The sequence below is a fragment of the Balaenoptera acutorostrata genome, chromosome 9 (assembly GCF_949987535.1).
Source record: "Balaenoptera acutorostrata chromosome 9, mBalAcu1.1, whole genome shotgun sequence".
Lineage (NCBI taxonomy): Eukaryota > Metazoa > Chordata > Mammalia > Artiodactyla > Balaenopteridae > Balaenoptera > Balaenoptera acutorostrata.
In genome coordinates, this window is record NC_080072.1 from 86689321 (window position 1) to 86706481 (window position 17161).

General features: G+C 35.8%; 1 pseudogene; it reads right to left on the minus strand.

Moving 5' to 3' along the window:
* LOC103010005 (centrosomal protein of 78 kDa-like) overlaps positions 1 to 17161 on the minus strand; it is a 62138-nt pseudogene that overhangs the window by 36444 nt on the left and 8533 nt on the right.

Below are 17161 nucleotides of genomic sequence, written 5' to 3' on the forward strand. Positions count from 1 at the left end.
ATATGGCAAAATATTTTTGATACTTTTTTAAGACAAAAGAGCAGATTAGGTGTGTGTACATGCAGAGGTGGCTTTTATTTCCTTCAATAAGTTGTTCATTGTTCTCAAAAATTTGCTCAATGAACATCTATTTTTATATTCAGAACATGTTTTAAAAATTGAGAGTCTAAGAACTTCAAATTCTTTAATGTTTCATTACTAAAGCCCGTCAAGTTTTCAATTGGGAAAAAGGGAAAAAAATTACAAACTTCCTCTACTTTTAATATAATGGTTTAATCAATCTTCTAAAACGGATTTCAAAGAAATTCTAAACAAATAAGCAAACAAACAAAAAACCCTCCCCACAGTCAAAGCAAAGTAGACTAAAATTCCTGACTGGTTCTAAATAGCACATCAAAGTGCAATTACATGAAATAGTTTCTCCCTCTAATGGAGGGAATTAGAACACAGTGTTAAATTTCTGTGAAAAAGTGTACCCTCTTCCTAAAAAGTATTCATAATTCATGTCCCTTACATGGAAATATGGAACCAAAAAAGTTAGAAAGTAAAATTGCTTGATATTCTATTACTTAAATAAGACTAATGATAAGGCTTTGGAATAATTTTCCTTCCTGTCATCTGCTCTCCTTCCTCCCTTCTCGACACTGGCTAGCGTGATTTTTCTGGGACAAAGCTCCCATCATATTGGATATCAAATTTTATGTTCAACTTTTCTCCATTTGACATTGAAATCAATCATTTCTCATATAATCAAGGGATTCATAACCTTGATTTTTTTGTGGGCTACAAAATATTCCACTGAGTGGGTTTACTGGTTAACCATTTTACACATTTAAATTCTTTCCAACTTTTCAACATTATCAGACAAAATAACCGTTTTTATGTATGAAGGCTTTGTTCCATATTGAGAATAACGTTCTTGCAATAAGTCCATAAAAATGAGTTTGAGATCAAAGCAAGTGAACATTTTTAAGGCTCTGAGGTACCTATCTCCAAACTTCTTTCCAAAAGATTTCTGAGATTTTAAACTGCCATCAGCGATGTATCATTTAGTATATAACCTCTACTATAACTGTTGGCTTACTTCCTCACTTAGAGTGCAAGTTATTTGAAGATAGGGGGTGTATTTCATTAAGTGTTTATCCCCAGCACCTGTGCCTAGCACAACGTAGACGGTCAATAAATAATTGCTTAATAAGGAAAATCCCTGCCAATACAAGATGTACATGTGTGAAATACAGTGTGTTTTTCTCTAACTGGATAGATGAAAACTTGTCATCTTCTTTAATGTGCAATTTTTTTGCTTATAATTAGTAATTAAATTTCTCTTTTAGATTATATTGTAAAAATTCAGATTCTCTGAGGCAAATGGGCCTGGCACTACCCATTAGCTATATAACCTTGGACAAGTTCTATAACTCTAGGCCTCAACTTCCTCACCTATAAAATGGAGATAAGCTCCCATATCACAGAGCTTTTGTGAGGAGATAAGCTCCCATATCACAGAGCTCTTGTGAGGATTACGAGTTAAAACACATATAAAATTAGAAGAGTGTTTGGTACACAGCATATGTTCAATTAATGCTGAATGAATGAACATGTGAATGCAAGCAGTAGTGAAGGGCTTAAAATGAAATAGTCTCATCCCACTCCCACATCCAGCATTCAAGAAGCGACCAATTCTTTACTCAGGTTTTTAATTGTAAAATACGATATGCGTACTGAGAAGTGCACAGAACAAAACTGTCAATGTGACAAATAAAAAGAGAATACTTACATAACCACTACTCAAATCTGAAAGTATTGATATTTGTCAGTATCTCAAACCCCCCCCCCCCATATCCTTTTCTCATCACGAGCTCCTTCCCTCTTCCCGGTTAAACACCATCCTCACTTCTTGACAATCATTTCCTTTAACCTGCATGCATCCCTAACAAAAGAGTTTAGTTTTCTCAACATCTAACTTTATGTAGAGGATCATAGTATATGAAGTCTTGTCTATCTTATTTCTTTCACTCAACATTGGTTTAAAAAATTCATCCACATTGCTGCCTGTAGATCTCGTTCATTCAATTTTATTGCTTGATAGTTTTCCCACTGTACGAATACACATTATTTAATTTTTGACTCTTAATGGACATTTGGTTTGTTTTCAGTTTGTGCTAATGCAAATCATGGACAGGAATCCTGCTGTACCGGTTATTCTGGTGCATTTACACAGGGCGGGGGTGAGGGCTGCTGGGTCACAGGCTATTTATATACCTTCAGTTGATGGAGAGTGCTAAATGCTTTCCAAAGTAGTTGCGTCGATTTATACTCCAGTATAAGCAGGGTAGAAGATTCCCATAGTACTCCAGGTCTACAATACCTGATACTACCAGATTTTATGTATCTGTCAATCTGATTGGCATGTAGTTTCATTGGTTTTGACTCACTTTTCTCTTATTACTTAATGAAGTTGTACACTTCTCTGTGTTTACTGGCTGTTTGGATTTCCTTTTTTATGAGGTTTACGTCAAATATTGTTATTTTTTATTCTTTTTTTATTATTATTTATTTATTTTTGACTGTGTTGGGTCTTTGTTGCTGTGTGCAGGCTTTCTCTAGTTGTGGTGAGTGGGGGCTACTCTTCATTGCGGTGGCTTCTCTTGTTGTGGAGCACAGGATCTAGGTGCGCAGGCTTCAGTAGTTGTGGCACGTGGGCTCAGTAGTTGTGGCTCGCAGGCTCTAGAGCACAGGCTCCGTAGTTGTGGCGCACAGGCTTCATTGCTCCATGGCATGTGGGATCTTCCCGGACCAGAGCTCGAACCTGTGTCCCCTGACTTGGCAGGCAGATTCTTAACCACTGAACCACCAGGGAGGCCCAACTATTGTTATTTTGAATTCTTCTCCATTTCCAAGTAATACTCTTACATGACTATTTTCTCACTAAATTGGAGGCATTATCTGTTCACTTTCTAACTTACTAAGTAAGAGTTTAGTTCCTTTACACTCTTTCCTATGTCCACACTGCTCAGTAAAGTTATGTCATCATTAGTTATTCCACTGCTCATGATCTCTTTGACTTGTAGTGATATACTTAAAAACCGACATTGTTGATCAACTATAAACTCTCTCAACGTCGCGCTTTGTAAAATGAAGACATTCATACTATCTTCTCTTTTTTCTACCTCCTGTCTACCTTCGAAACCTAGCTTTTACGTTGTCAAAGTTGAAATTTATATTCTGTTCTATGTGCAGTTAAGTCTTCTGTTATTTGAGAGTCAGTACGGAGTAAGGTTTAAGAGAACAGGCAGAGAGCCTAAACTCAAAGCCTCGATCCAACCCTAAATTAGGTACAGCCTGGGCAAGTTCCTTCCCTGTCTCTTAGCTTCCTTTCCTCAAAAGTGGGAATGATATTAGCACCAACCTCATAAGGCTATTCAGAGGATTAAATGAGTTAATATATGCAAAAACACTTAGAGCCTAATATATACTAATTACATACTAGTACACAATACATTTCAGTACATACCAAGTTAATACTAATACATACTAAGTATAGTTTAGGTTAGTTATTTGTTATTACATGCAAGTTGACAATAAAAGCTGCAAACCAAGACAGTATTGCCATTATTACAATTAAATTAATATTGCCCCCTGCAGACATACTGTCTCTGTGTATAGACTACACCTCGTTCCATACTGTGTCAGTGTCACTGCCCTTGTGCAGGGTGACCACATACCCCAAGCCGCCTTGGGCTGTTCCAGTTTATACCTGTTGTCCTGATGTTACAGCATTAGAGCGTCTCCTTACACTATTGAAGTGTAAGGAGTTTGGACAAGTTCTGGTTTGGACAACAAATTACATAGGTGGTCATTACCCCTGTGTGTCACTGAAAAAGGGGACATCTATAGTGTCAAGTTTAAGTGGATTCTTCTCTTCCTCACCATTAGTAGGTTAAAAATCAACCATAGTTTAGTTTGCTTCATGTTTATGTCAGTATAGCCTTTTCTCCTCTGGAGTTCAAGTTCCTTCTCCTCTTCCTCTTCCTCCTCCTTTCCAACAGTGTCTAATACCTAGTAAGTACAATATGCCTCAAGGTGTTTCTAAGCTCTCAATCACACAATCAATAGAAGCCTCTCCAATCTAGACTAGCTGCTCTCTGCACTGAATCCCCTATTACCTTCCTTCTTGGTTTACTGCCCCATTTTGCTGGATTATTTCTATAAATAGCTTAAGGTGTAGCACAGGAGGTAAAATTTTCAAATTTCTTTGTGTGCAAAATATCTTATTCAGCCTCCACTTATGACTAATAGTTTGGCTGGATACAAACCCCTAGTGTGAAAATTATGTGCCTGAAAAACTTTGGAGGTATCTTTTCTAATGCCTTCCAGGATCAATGGTGCTGATGACAAGTATGATAAAGTCAGATTCTAACTTTTTTTTTAGGTGACCAGTATTTTTCTCTCTGGAATGGATGTATCCTCTCAGTATTTTATTCTATTTTAATTTATTTTTTCAGTATTTTAAAGTTTCACAATGAAGGGTGCTTAGGTATGAGTCTATTCTTGTTCATCTTGCTCAAAACTTGAGTAACTATTTTCAATCTAAGGCCTGATATCTACTTTCAGCTATGGGGAATTTTGTTGCCCTTTGACAGCTTCCCTCCATTTTTTTTTCTGGGTCGAGTTTCTAACAGTAACATGTTGGATCTCCCAGCTGCAGCCTTTCTAACATATTTCTATCACATTTTGCATTGTGTCTTTCTTTTTTATATACTGAGAAATTTTTTTAATTCATACTGAATTTATTTCAGCAACCATATTTTTATTTCCAAGACCCCTCTCTTGCTTTCTGACCATTCTCTTTTTAATTAACACCCTAGTCTTATTTTATAGTTGCTAGCTCTTTTTAAACCTCTCTCAGGATACTAATCAGGGTTTTTTCTTAAATTATTTTGTTCCCTAAATTGTCCCTGGTCCTACTAGGATATGTTTTCACTCTTTTTCCCCCTCTCTCATGTTGTAAACTTTACTCAACTATCAGGCAAATGACAGTTATTTTCTATTTAAGAATGAGTGCAGAAAGCTCCCTGAAGTCAACGATTGATTGGTTTCTTATGCAGGAAGAAGCGGGGAGTAACTGTAATAGGATCCTTCCCAAACACAATTTTCTAGGGTGTAAAAACTCATACTAGCTGCCCTAGTTCTCGCCAGTTTCACTGTTTTCAAAATGAAATCATCTCATTTCAGGAGCGTGAGGGCGGGGCTGGGAGTCCACTCCTCCAAACCCAAACCTTCAATGAGCTCCCCTATTTCTGTCACACTTTTAACTAACTCAACCCTCTCCCCTACATGCGCATCTGAGCATGGGGCTACTTCTGCGGGTGGCATCAGAATCCTCCTCAGTTGCAGGTGGTCTCTGTGCATATTCTAGGTGAAGCTTTTCATCTGTTCTACTGTTTCAGTTTCACACTCTTCCACTTGTCTTCCGTCTTTCAAAACTATGTTGAAATCTCTTGATTGTTGTGGGCTTATATACTTAAACACTCTGATATCATCATTGTAGTGTCTTGTGAAAATGGAGGAGAGCTGCAAGCGTTCTCAGTGCATTCTGAATCTGCTATTCTGTGGTCCCAGTGTTTAAACTTCTTGGCCTTCCCCAGTGTCTATCATTGCTTTTAGAAATACAATCTCCTGGTCTTCTCGTGGAGGAAATGAATACATCACATCTAAAATGACAAGGAATGTGGGTTAGATGCTCTATGGTCTTGTCGTACTCTGCCATTTACTAATAAACCACTTACATGTTACAAATTGTAGGTGCTCATTTATAAAATGAAAGGGGGTAACTCTACATGAAGTATAGATTTCTCCTACTCTAACATTTCATAATTTTCTAAGTTTTTTTCTTAAAATGTCTCTACATTATCATTAATTTTAATTTAAAAAATAAAAATCTAACTTTCTCTTTTGAAAAATCAAAGAGTAATTACCATAATCCTACAACAATGGGATAGTTAGTTCTGAAACCTGTCAAGTTTCATGTTTTATACGAAAAGAAAATCATATTAAATAATTTTAAAAAATTAAACATGGACTTTGTAGCACAAAGACAAGGTCCCCCCAAATAGTGTTCCTTTATTTACTAGAAATGTTCAGCTCTGCATTAAGTTCAAATAAAATAAATATATTATTTTTGAGGTGCAAAAATTTCTTATGAAAATCAATTTTTCTTTTCTGTCCATACAAACAAAAGTATGGAATGACATTAGAGGTCAGGTTTATTTGGTAATATAATGTAGCTTCTTGATATTTTTTATTTTAGGAAAGGAGACTATCAACATCAAAACTTTTTTCAACTTTACTTTTATTTAAAATGAGACCATATTTTCCTCTTATAAAAAAGAGAGTTCAACTAGAACTGTCAAGTTTCTCATCTGTAAAACAAGAGCACTGAATCAGCTGACTATATTCATTCAGAACTCAATTTCTTTATCGTATGATCACTAAGGTTCTCCCTAAATCTAATATACTAAGGTTCTAAGGAAAGCAAAATATATTACTAATGACATGTTTTGATTTTTATTTCTTAGAGTTCAAATGTCCACCATTCACCTTGGTCTAAGCTTAAGGAACCATTCAAGGGGATACAATGCAGATGGGAGGGAAAAACAGAACCCTCACACAAGCTGTGCCGTGTTGCAGTCAGGCTTCCATTTGAAAAATAATCTTCTCTATAGCTTTAAAGTAATAACTTTGTACCGGCAATGCTTCTTGTTTCAGACTGATTTTCTCTGGCTCTTCCTGAACACTTTCTGAGGAATCATTGACCTCTTCGATTTCTGAGGAGGAAGGACTCTCTACTGTCACAGTCACAGGAAATTCTGATGGACCTGAGTGTCACAAGAAGAAGATAGGAAACCACAGAGTTGTTAAACTAAAGTGCAAAGAAAGAAGACAAGATTGTAAAAAAGATAACACAAGTCAGGTACCAAATATCCAAATATTAGAGGACATTTAACAAAAGTGATCTGAGGTATCATTATTTATAAATGTCTCTCACTGCTCCTTAGTCTAAAACAGGCAATGGCTGAGTAAAATTACAGTAACTTTTTTTTGCTATGTTACTGTACAGACCTCTGTTGTACATGGTTAGGATTAGTAATGGGAATTGCCCATATTATTTTATTAAGGTTCTTTCACAGAAGCCAAGTGAAGAGCCAAGGTAAACATTTTCTCTCAGATCAACTTTATACTGCAAATAAAAAATTTATTCTTCACTATCAGACAAAAACAGTCTGGAAGAAAATGTAGTTTTTCAGAGGAAAATACATCAGTAAAGGGACTGAAAGAATCAGAAGAATAATCAGAAAGTCAACATATCTAAGCTGTGTATGATAGATGTTAGAATTTTTTAAAAATAAATCACATACACATACACAACTAAAACTGACCCATCAAAAATTTCACCTTCTCATCACCCTTAAGCCAAAACTAGGGTAACAGTAATACAATTCTCCTGTCAAGCTTCACTGCCACTGCAATGTTGTTCAACTGGACATTTCCAAGTATTTAAAACCTGACCTGGCCACAACCCCATAAATTCTACAGATCATAAAGAAGTGTGCTGGCATTATGTAACTACGCAGAAGACAAGTCACTAGGACATCATTTTGACAACAAGCAGCAAACCTGCAGCATAGGAAAATCCCAACAGGAGAACGAGGTGCACACTCCTCTCTCTGGGCATGCAAGGGCAGGACTGACACCCAAGATGCTCCTCTCTCAACCTCAGCAGTGGTGCCTTTCACAGAGCAACTATGCAGTCTCCCAGAACCACTGGGAAGGAGAATCTGATACAGACAGTATTAGCTTGCCATGAGGCCATAAGCGAGGGAATGTGTGTGGCCTTGGTGAGAGAGCAGAGGTGAGAGAGATGTTGCTTTATATTGGCTTTCAGATCAGGAATTTGTACATATAGCCTGCAAACAATGTTTCTTGCAAACATATGAACATTCTTGAGTATGACAGCTCCATGTGAGGGGTCAGAAATGGCAGTCAAGTTCGTTTCACTGGGTAACAGCTGATTTGCGGACTGGAGAACAGGCTTCCTTGTTTACAGACAACCACAAGGCTGCCAGTTGTGTGCCAAATCCACACAACTACACAGTTGCATTGGGAGAGTGACCAAACATGTTTTACATGGATTTATTTCAGAGAGGGAAATGCTTCTTGTAAGGCTCTGTCAGTTTAAAAAGCAAGAAGAATGACCATCCACCTTTCCCAACTCAAGCCCTATATATCATAAATATGATAGCTACACACCAGCAACTGATTACATACATCACGAGCTTTGATGAATGCAAAGCCCCTAAAAAGATATCAACAAAATGAAGTTAGATCTTGATGTAAATACATCACCAGTTAAACTCAGTTAATACAACTATTTAGTATTATGTACAGTATCCATACAGAATTGGGTATAAAAATAAATAAGCTCAAAAGAAGGACCTGGAGGGCTCTGCTACAGAGAAAACTGAACAGAATTCAGCCGACTGCCTTGGTATAACTCTCTGAACTGCTGAGAGGGCCCTTCAGTTCCTATGTTCAGGATGGTTGAGATTTCAGTCTCCCTTCTTTAAATGGTGATACTAATCATTCTCTAATCTACCACTCTGTGTGATGAGGATGGACCTGATATTAAGTGTCTCAAGAAGAAGATAGGAAACCACAGAGTTGTTAAGCTCAAGTGCAAAGACTGGGGATTCAACACTATAGTTTATGCAACAGCAATTCACATTACCATTTGCAAAAAAGTAGTCGGTTGTCCAATGGGGATTATAAACATCAATTTAACATGAGCAACTGAACAGATATTTTACACAGTAACTACTTCAAGTACTATTTAAAATCAATTCTCTTTGTTTTCTTAAGCAATTGTTAATCCCCAATTTCGTGAATACTACCAAGTAAGTCACTTAAAAATCATCTAGAGCAATCTATTTCACTTAGCAAGCCTAAAGCTATAGTTCAACAATTTTATTTACTGTTCTATGACAAAAATTACTATGAACAGCTATCCCCTGGATAAGTAATCAGGTAAAGCTAGTTTGACTCACTAAATCTGATTTACTGAGTTAATAAGCCAGTTGATTTAGAATAGGTCTAATGCATATTTCTCATCCATTCTGCATTAAACTATTTCCCATGCCTAAAATGTCTTTTTTCCCATTCGTACATATCCGAATTCCTACTTCTGTGCTGTAGGGCTTGGCTCAACTACACCTTCCTTTAGTGAAACTTTTCTCACCTGCACAATTGGAGATAATTTTAGTCTCCTCAAAACTCCCACGGGGTTACCTCTGCTGTGACACTTGAGAAACAACTTGAAACTCCCAATTACTTTTTGTTTTTCTTCCTTAGAGGGATCATTAGGCAGAAGCCATGTGTGAGTTATCTTTTTGCCTCTATAGAAAGCACCAGAGACCTCCCACATAATAGAAGTTCCAAAATAAAGAATTCTGAACGACTGAAACAGACAGGGAATGCAAACACGTTACCTGTTGCTTTTTTTTTTTTTTTTTTTTTTTTAATTTTATAGCTACTTTATTTATTTATTTATTTATTTTTGGCTGTGTTGGGTCTTCGGTTCGTGCGAGGGCTTTCTCTAGTTGCGGCAAGTGGGGGCCACTCTTCATCGCGGTGTGGGGACCGCTCTTCATCGCGGTGCGCGGGCCTTTCACTATTGCGGCCCCTCCCGTTGCGGGGCACAGGCTCCAGACGCGCAGGCTCAGTAGTTGTGGCTCACGGGCCCAGCTGCTCCGTGGCATGTGGGATCTTCCCAGACCAGGGCTCGAACCCGTGTCCCCTGCATTAGCAGGCAGATTCTCAACCACTGCGCCACCAGGGAAGCCCACCTGTTGCTTTTTGCACGTTCTGCAGTACGCCACGGCAGGAAACCAGACACACCAAGTGGTAGAGGTTCAGGACCATAACATTCTTTACCAGCAGAGTGTTTACTTACAGGTTTCTTTGCGGCCAAGCCTATGTTTGACAAAGCATGAAAAGAAGGAATCAAGATGCACCAAATGTCTACAGAGCAACTGTCACATGTATACACTTTGAAAGGAATCAAACAGGCACTTGACAATGATGCCAAGGCCATTAAAAAGAGGAGCGTTTTGTACAAAGGTTTTACATAAGCCAGCATTTTTTAAAAGTATAAGTTCTCTACCGTAACAAGTTATTTTAACTAAAACAAAAGTATAGAGATGTGCAGAAATGCAAAAATAAATTTTTAAAATAATCCCAAAGTATGATACATTTCATGTATCATGCAGAAACACTCAAGTTTACTGAATCTTGGAACACCTTTGGCATTTCTGAATCTCAGGGACACAGAAACACAGATACACCCATGACTTCTGCCAAACAGAATCTTCAGAATTAGACCAAAATTTCAATTTAAGATGAATTTTTCTATGTAAAAACAATAAAAGTTATAAGGCTGCAAGTTGCTGGGTGGTAGGTGAGTCAATGTTACTCTCCTACAAGCCTGTCAACCTTCACTGCTCCTTTGATTTCATATAGAAAATACACAAAAAAACAAATGAAACCCACTGGATAAAAGAGTGAAATGTGGAGACTTATCCTATATTTCAGTAGTAAAGAGGCAAGTATCTTTATATGAAATATTTGGTTGCAAAAACTAGACTTATGTGTTAATATTTTATTTAGAACAAGCCATATATTAAAATTCACATTTAAATATTTAATTTGAATTTACTGAAAACAAATATCATAGGTTAAAATTGTTATATTTATCCTTCAAATCTACTATATTTTATGTTATCTGATTTATTTTAATAGATCTTTATTGGAGTATAATTGCTTCACAATTCTGTTAGTTTCTGTTACACAACAAAGCCAATCAGCCATATTCATACACATGTCCCCATATCCCCTCCCTCCTGAGCCTCCCTCTCACCCTCCCTATCCCACCCCTCTAGGTCATCGCAAAGCACCGAGCTGATCTCCCTGTGCTATGCTGCTGAGTTCTGCTATATTTTAGCAGCATTAGGATGCAGGGTAAAATGGAGTGTATGTGGTAATATAGGACAAACATTTCATAGAGTGTAGCTTACTGATAATCACCACACAATCCTGTGTGATTTACATGCCTCTTAAAAATATATAGGAGCTCAGTTCATTTTGTGCTATTTTATTGTGTTTTTTAACTTAATTACCGTCAAAAAAAAAGTTTGTATGCACGTGGTTTGTATGTGTATACCCTTCCTTTACTTTCAGAAACTAATGCAAATACATTTGTATTAAAATTTTTTTTAATTACACTTTTCTTGTTAGGAGATAAAAAATATTTCTAATAAAAGTTCCCATCTTTTTTTAGGCATACATAACTACAATATAAATGTGTCACAATTCACACCATTATTTCACGCCTATACTCACCTGGATCTAGGTATATACCCAGATACTGATTTGGCTTACCTCTATGTCTCCAAATAACTGAGGCAAATACAAAATAAAGCCCAAGAAATAAAATTACTCTTCAAATAGCTCAATGAGCTTGCATACTTCAGTTACATTTCCACTTTGTTTAATCATGCTAAATTTAAAAAAAAGTTTAATTGTTTTCTTCTCATTCCATGATGCCCTATTATATACCACCAGGTACAAATTTTACAGAATTCCTAATATGTTTTACATATACATGTTTTATTTATATATATTTCCATTTCTAATATCATAACAAAAGTCAACTTAGCTATTTTAAGAACACTTTACATATGATATAAATTTTTAATAATAATATCTAATTAGTGTGATATCACAAATCTTAACTTCTTAGTTGTACTATTTGATTATTAAAATATCACTCTCTTGAAATAACAATTGGCAGACGATCATAAGCTTTTTTTTGACTTCATAAACACTCTTAACAACTTCTATTTAATACACTATTGTCCAAGCAAGTTGATTAATAGAGAATCAAAAACATACATCTTTAAGTAGAAAAAAAAAAAAGCCGTATTTATGAAGATGTTTACAATAGTTGATTTTAGGTTATTTCCAATTTTTCACCAATTTAAAAAATTGACCAGCTCAATGAAACCTTGTGAATACAATGTTAAAAAGTATAACTATGAATCATAAAATTTAAATTTAGTATGAAAAGATAAACATGGCAAATTATATTGAAGCTATGTGGAATTATGTTTATAGACAGCAGGAAGAGAAAATAAAAATGTATATATTGCTTGATAGGATAATGGGATTAGAGGTGGTCTTTTAAATTTTTCATTGTTATGCTAATACAATACCTTTATAAAACCCCAAAATCTTCAAACAACACATTTTAAAAAAATTGTGGGGCTTCCCTGGTGGCGCAGTGGTTGAGAATCTGCCTGCCAATGCACGGGACACGGGTTCGAGCCCTGGTCTAGGAAGATCCCACATGCTGCGGAGCAACTAAGCCCGTGTGCCACAACTACTGAGCCTGCGCGTCTGGAGCCTGTGCTCCGCAACAAGAGAGGCCGCGATAGTGAGAGGCCCGCGCACCGCGATGAAGAGTGGCCCCTGCTTGCCGCAACTAGAGAAAGCCCTCGCACAGTAAACGAAGACCCAACACAGCCAAAAATAAATAAATTAATTAATTAATTTTTTTTTAAAAAGTGAAATTCTTAAAAAAAAAATTGTGGTAAAATACAGAAAATTTATTATTTTAACCATTTTAAAGTGTACCGTTCAGTGGTATTAAGTCAACAAATTTTTAAAACTTTCAGAGGGCACCTGAATAAAAGATGTGTTGTCCATTGGTGATTTTCATGTATCTGGTATATAACTAAAGTCACCACAGAACTTTTTTTGGGAAATTGGCAGATCATAAACATAAAAAATTTATTTTGCTTTATATTAAACCTTATTGGTTTACTGTTTCAAAATTCAAACTTACTCACAAGAAAGAGTCAGTTTCATATTAGATTTGGTTTAACAAATGCTGCTCCTACTATTCATTCTCATCACCAAAAAAAAAAAAAAAAAGACTATTTGTGACTAACGATAATATGTTCCAGAAAATAAAAAGTTAAGGTCTCTTAGAAACAATACAAACATTATCAGTAGAAGTAAATTATAGCAAATGTCTATATTCAGGAGAATGTGAAACTTACACCACTGATTGTTAAAGGGTTTTAAAAGCTTTTTATTACATTTGGTAACAAAATAATAGGCTTAGTTGTAAAATCCTGGGTTAACTACCATTTGGAAAATTAAATATACATTACAGTAAACATTGTTTTTCTAAAATGTTCAATCTAGGTCAATGAACTTGTCTGTAGAAGTCTTTTGTAAGGATAATACATATTTCAAGTTTTTTTATCATTGAGAGAAACAAGATATTACCTGATTCAAAAATTTAAGTAAGCATTTCTAAGAAAGAAGCAGGAAACAATGGGAAGGTTGGAACTGGGAAGAAATTTTGTTTCTAATAGCACACAAGGTAATTCTGCATTAAAAAAAAATCATTCCTCAAAAGCACCACTACTAAAATTATCATCAAAGTGCACCCCAAATTTCAATTGCAAAGTATTAGAAGTAATTATCAACCAGGAAATATTTTCAAAATAACGAAGTTTTTATGAGATCCAAACAATAATGTTGGTTAATATTAACATTTCTTTAAATTCATTTATTATATCTATATTCTATAAATTCTCATAAGTATCAAAATAATCATAGGTCTCCTAATATGCATGTGGTTAATATTGGCTGTTTTAATTTTAGCACACAGGAAAACATAAGGGGTATAAGTTCTAGTAACATTAAAAACAAGAAAGAGTTACCAATTCTAATAGTAGCTTTTCCTTTTTGATCACTTCCCAAAATTATAGTTCTCCTTTTCTGTCTAGCAGCTTTGGATGGTTCCTTCACGATGGAGAAGTTATCCACTGGTACTGAGACAGAACTGATAAATATGCCATTTAAGTTACAGGTAATTTATGACGGTTTGATCTTCATTGGAAATTAAGATACTTTAAGTTAATCAAAGGTTTTCAATCTGCATTTCTGGGAACCTAAATTAAAGCATCACACAACATTTTCAAAAACAGAAAAGCCATTTGATTTGACGAAAAACTTAGTTTTAAGATGGCAGAATTGATAATTTTCTTTTAAGAAAGAAAGAAAAACAAGCCATTAAAGAGAAATTCTTCCGAGAAAACTAAAACATGTTATATACCTCTGACTTGGCACTCCTTCCATCTGGAGAACATTTCTTATAACTGCTTTCATCACAGAATGATCTAAAGTAAAATAAATTGAAATTAGAGTAATTATTTCCCAGTGAGTGGCTATTTCCATTTAAAACCAAAAGCCAACTAATTATTGCTTTTCCCATAAAATTAAATATGAAATCTACATTATATAATTATACACTTATTTCCCCCTTGTGTATTCTAATTTCTTCCTCAAACACCTAAGATGCCATCTTGCAGACTGCCTCCAGTGGCTACTATTTTGGCAGCAGCAAAGGTCAACTTTCAACATTTTGCATCTAAAGTGGCTTTGGATACCTCTGGATAGAAAGTACAGTCTGAGCACTGTCCAGACACTTAGATACCTAAAGGGCATCTAAGATAACAAACCAAAGTCCTGATATTCCCTCAAAAGCTGCTCCTCCCATCAGCCCCCTTTTTCTAAGTGATACCACCCAGTTGCACACATAATCGTCAATGACTTGTCTCCTTGTTACTATTTCCTTCATACCCCACATCTAATCTATCGGCAAGCCTTGTTAGCTACACCCTCAAAATACAACCTGAATTCAACCACTTTTCACTTGCTCCAAACTTCCGGCCTAAGCTAAGCCATAAACATCTCTTATTTGGACCACTGTGATAGTCTCCTAACTGGTCTCCCTGTTTCTCTTCTTTATGCTCTCAAGTTCATTCTCTATACCAGGTCACCGTATTCAGATACTATTTGGATCATGCCTTTTTCCAGTTCAAAACCCTCTACTCATTTAGAAAAATCCAAATCTTTACTCTGGCCTTCAAGACTTTACAAGATCAGACCCCTGGCTAGCTCCTTGACCTCATGTCATACCACACTCTTCTTCACTCAGTACTCTGGTCATGTTGGCCTCCTTGCTTTTCCTTAAATACTCCACCCACCTACATGCCTGCATACTCATCGCCTCCTTGTCCTGGAATGTGCTTACCCCAGATCTTCCATGGCTTGCTCCTCTCTTCATTCAGGTCTCCATTCAAATGCCATTTCTCCAGTGAAGCTGTCCCCTAACAAACTTATCCAATGGAGTCCTACCTGCCCCCACTCATTCTCCTTACATTAAGATATTTTTGCACTTCCTACTATCTAAAATTATATTACTTATCTGTTTACTCATTTCTATCTGAACTCCTTCACTAGAATGTAAGCTCCATGAGGGCAAGACTTTTGTCTGTCTGGTTCACTGCTTTATCCATAGTGCCTAAACCCGTATCTGGCACACAGTAGGTATTAAAAAAATTACTTGTGAAACTGACAAATGAATAAAGTACTCCTTGCAAGAATTCAGAGTTTGCACAAGAAGGAAATAATGCTCTTGGTGGAAGCAGGCTTAGTATCTAGGTTCACCTCTATTCTGAGTAGAGATAAGAACAATTTACAAGTATAACTCACTTTAATTAGTAAATTATCTGCTAAAAACCTAAGGGACGTACAACATTAGAAAAGTACCATTTTCTAGGATACAAATAATAACAAATTCAAACAATGTGTGAATAGAGAATACATACTAAAAACCTATCATGGAAGTATGATGGTCAAGAACTCTCGCAGTAAAAGGTCAGACAAAAACCAGAACAAATGATCATGAATTCTAGTAGTTCTGGGGCTGAACAACCTACTCATTTAAACAAAAGGGATCATCACAAAAGCACAGGTATTAAAAAATATTACATGAAAGGAAACTATCATGAGTCATTTATTTAAGTGTTGCGTGGACCATCACATTAAAATAACTAGAGTCTTTCAACACCCCATGACACACAGAAATAGCAAGTCAGACATACGGATCTGACAGGATATGATACAACCCTTACAAACTCTCACTACAGAAGAATGGACACAGAGTGTAATTAACCAACTAGCCAAATTAATGCAAACAGCCAGTAAACCTCACCAGTAAATCAAATGAACACAAAATAAAACAAAATGTGGTTATTCTCCTATCAGATTAAGCCAAGATTCTGTAAGAAAAGTCTTTAAAATGTCTATACTCTTTTGACCCAACAACTCTCTTTCTACGAATTTAACCAAAAGAAATAGTCACAGATATAGGTAAGGATATATATCAGAGTACTATTTGTAACTGAAAAACTGGACATACATTTTATACAAGATTGGATAAGCTATGTGTACTGTGACATATTCATATAATGGAACACTGAACAGTCACAAAAAAATGATGCAGTAGATGCAAATTTACTGACTTGCTAAGATGGTCATACTAAATTAACTGAAAAAAGTTATAAAATTTGGAGTAATCCCACTTGCATAAAAAAGGGAGAGGTACTCATTTTTGTAGTCTTACAGTTTTTTAAAAGTGCTACCAGCCAGTGTTTGTGAGAGGCAGGTTTTACATCCACTCTTGGGGTGGACTACAAATTGGCATAGCCTTTCTGGGTGGTAATTTGGCAATGTGTATCAAAAGTCTTAAAAATATGTCACACTTAGTCATTCCACTTCTAGTACCTTATTCTACAGAAGTAATCCCGATGGACACAGAGATATATATACAATGTATTCACATTGTTTGTGACAGGGAAAAGCAAACTGTCTAAATCTAATTGCAAAGAATTGATTAAACTATGGGACATCAACATGATGGAATACTACATGATACCTCATTAAGTGAAAAAAGCAGGAATATGAAATAGCAAGTATACTACAATTCTATTTTAGTAATCCCTAAGTGTACAAATATATTTATAGAAAAAAAAAAGACTGAAAATATATACACCAAAATGAACAGTGATTATGTCTGGGTATTAAGTTTATACATAATTGTTCTCTTGTTACTCTGCATTTTCTGTAAAGACTATATGCAACTCTTAGAGAAAGTTTAAAAGCAAAATAAAAGCTATTAGAAAAATGA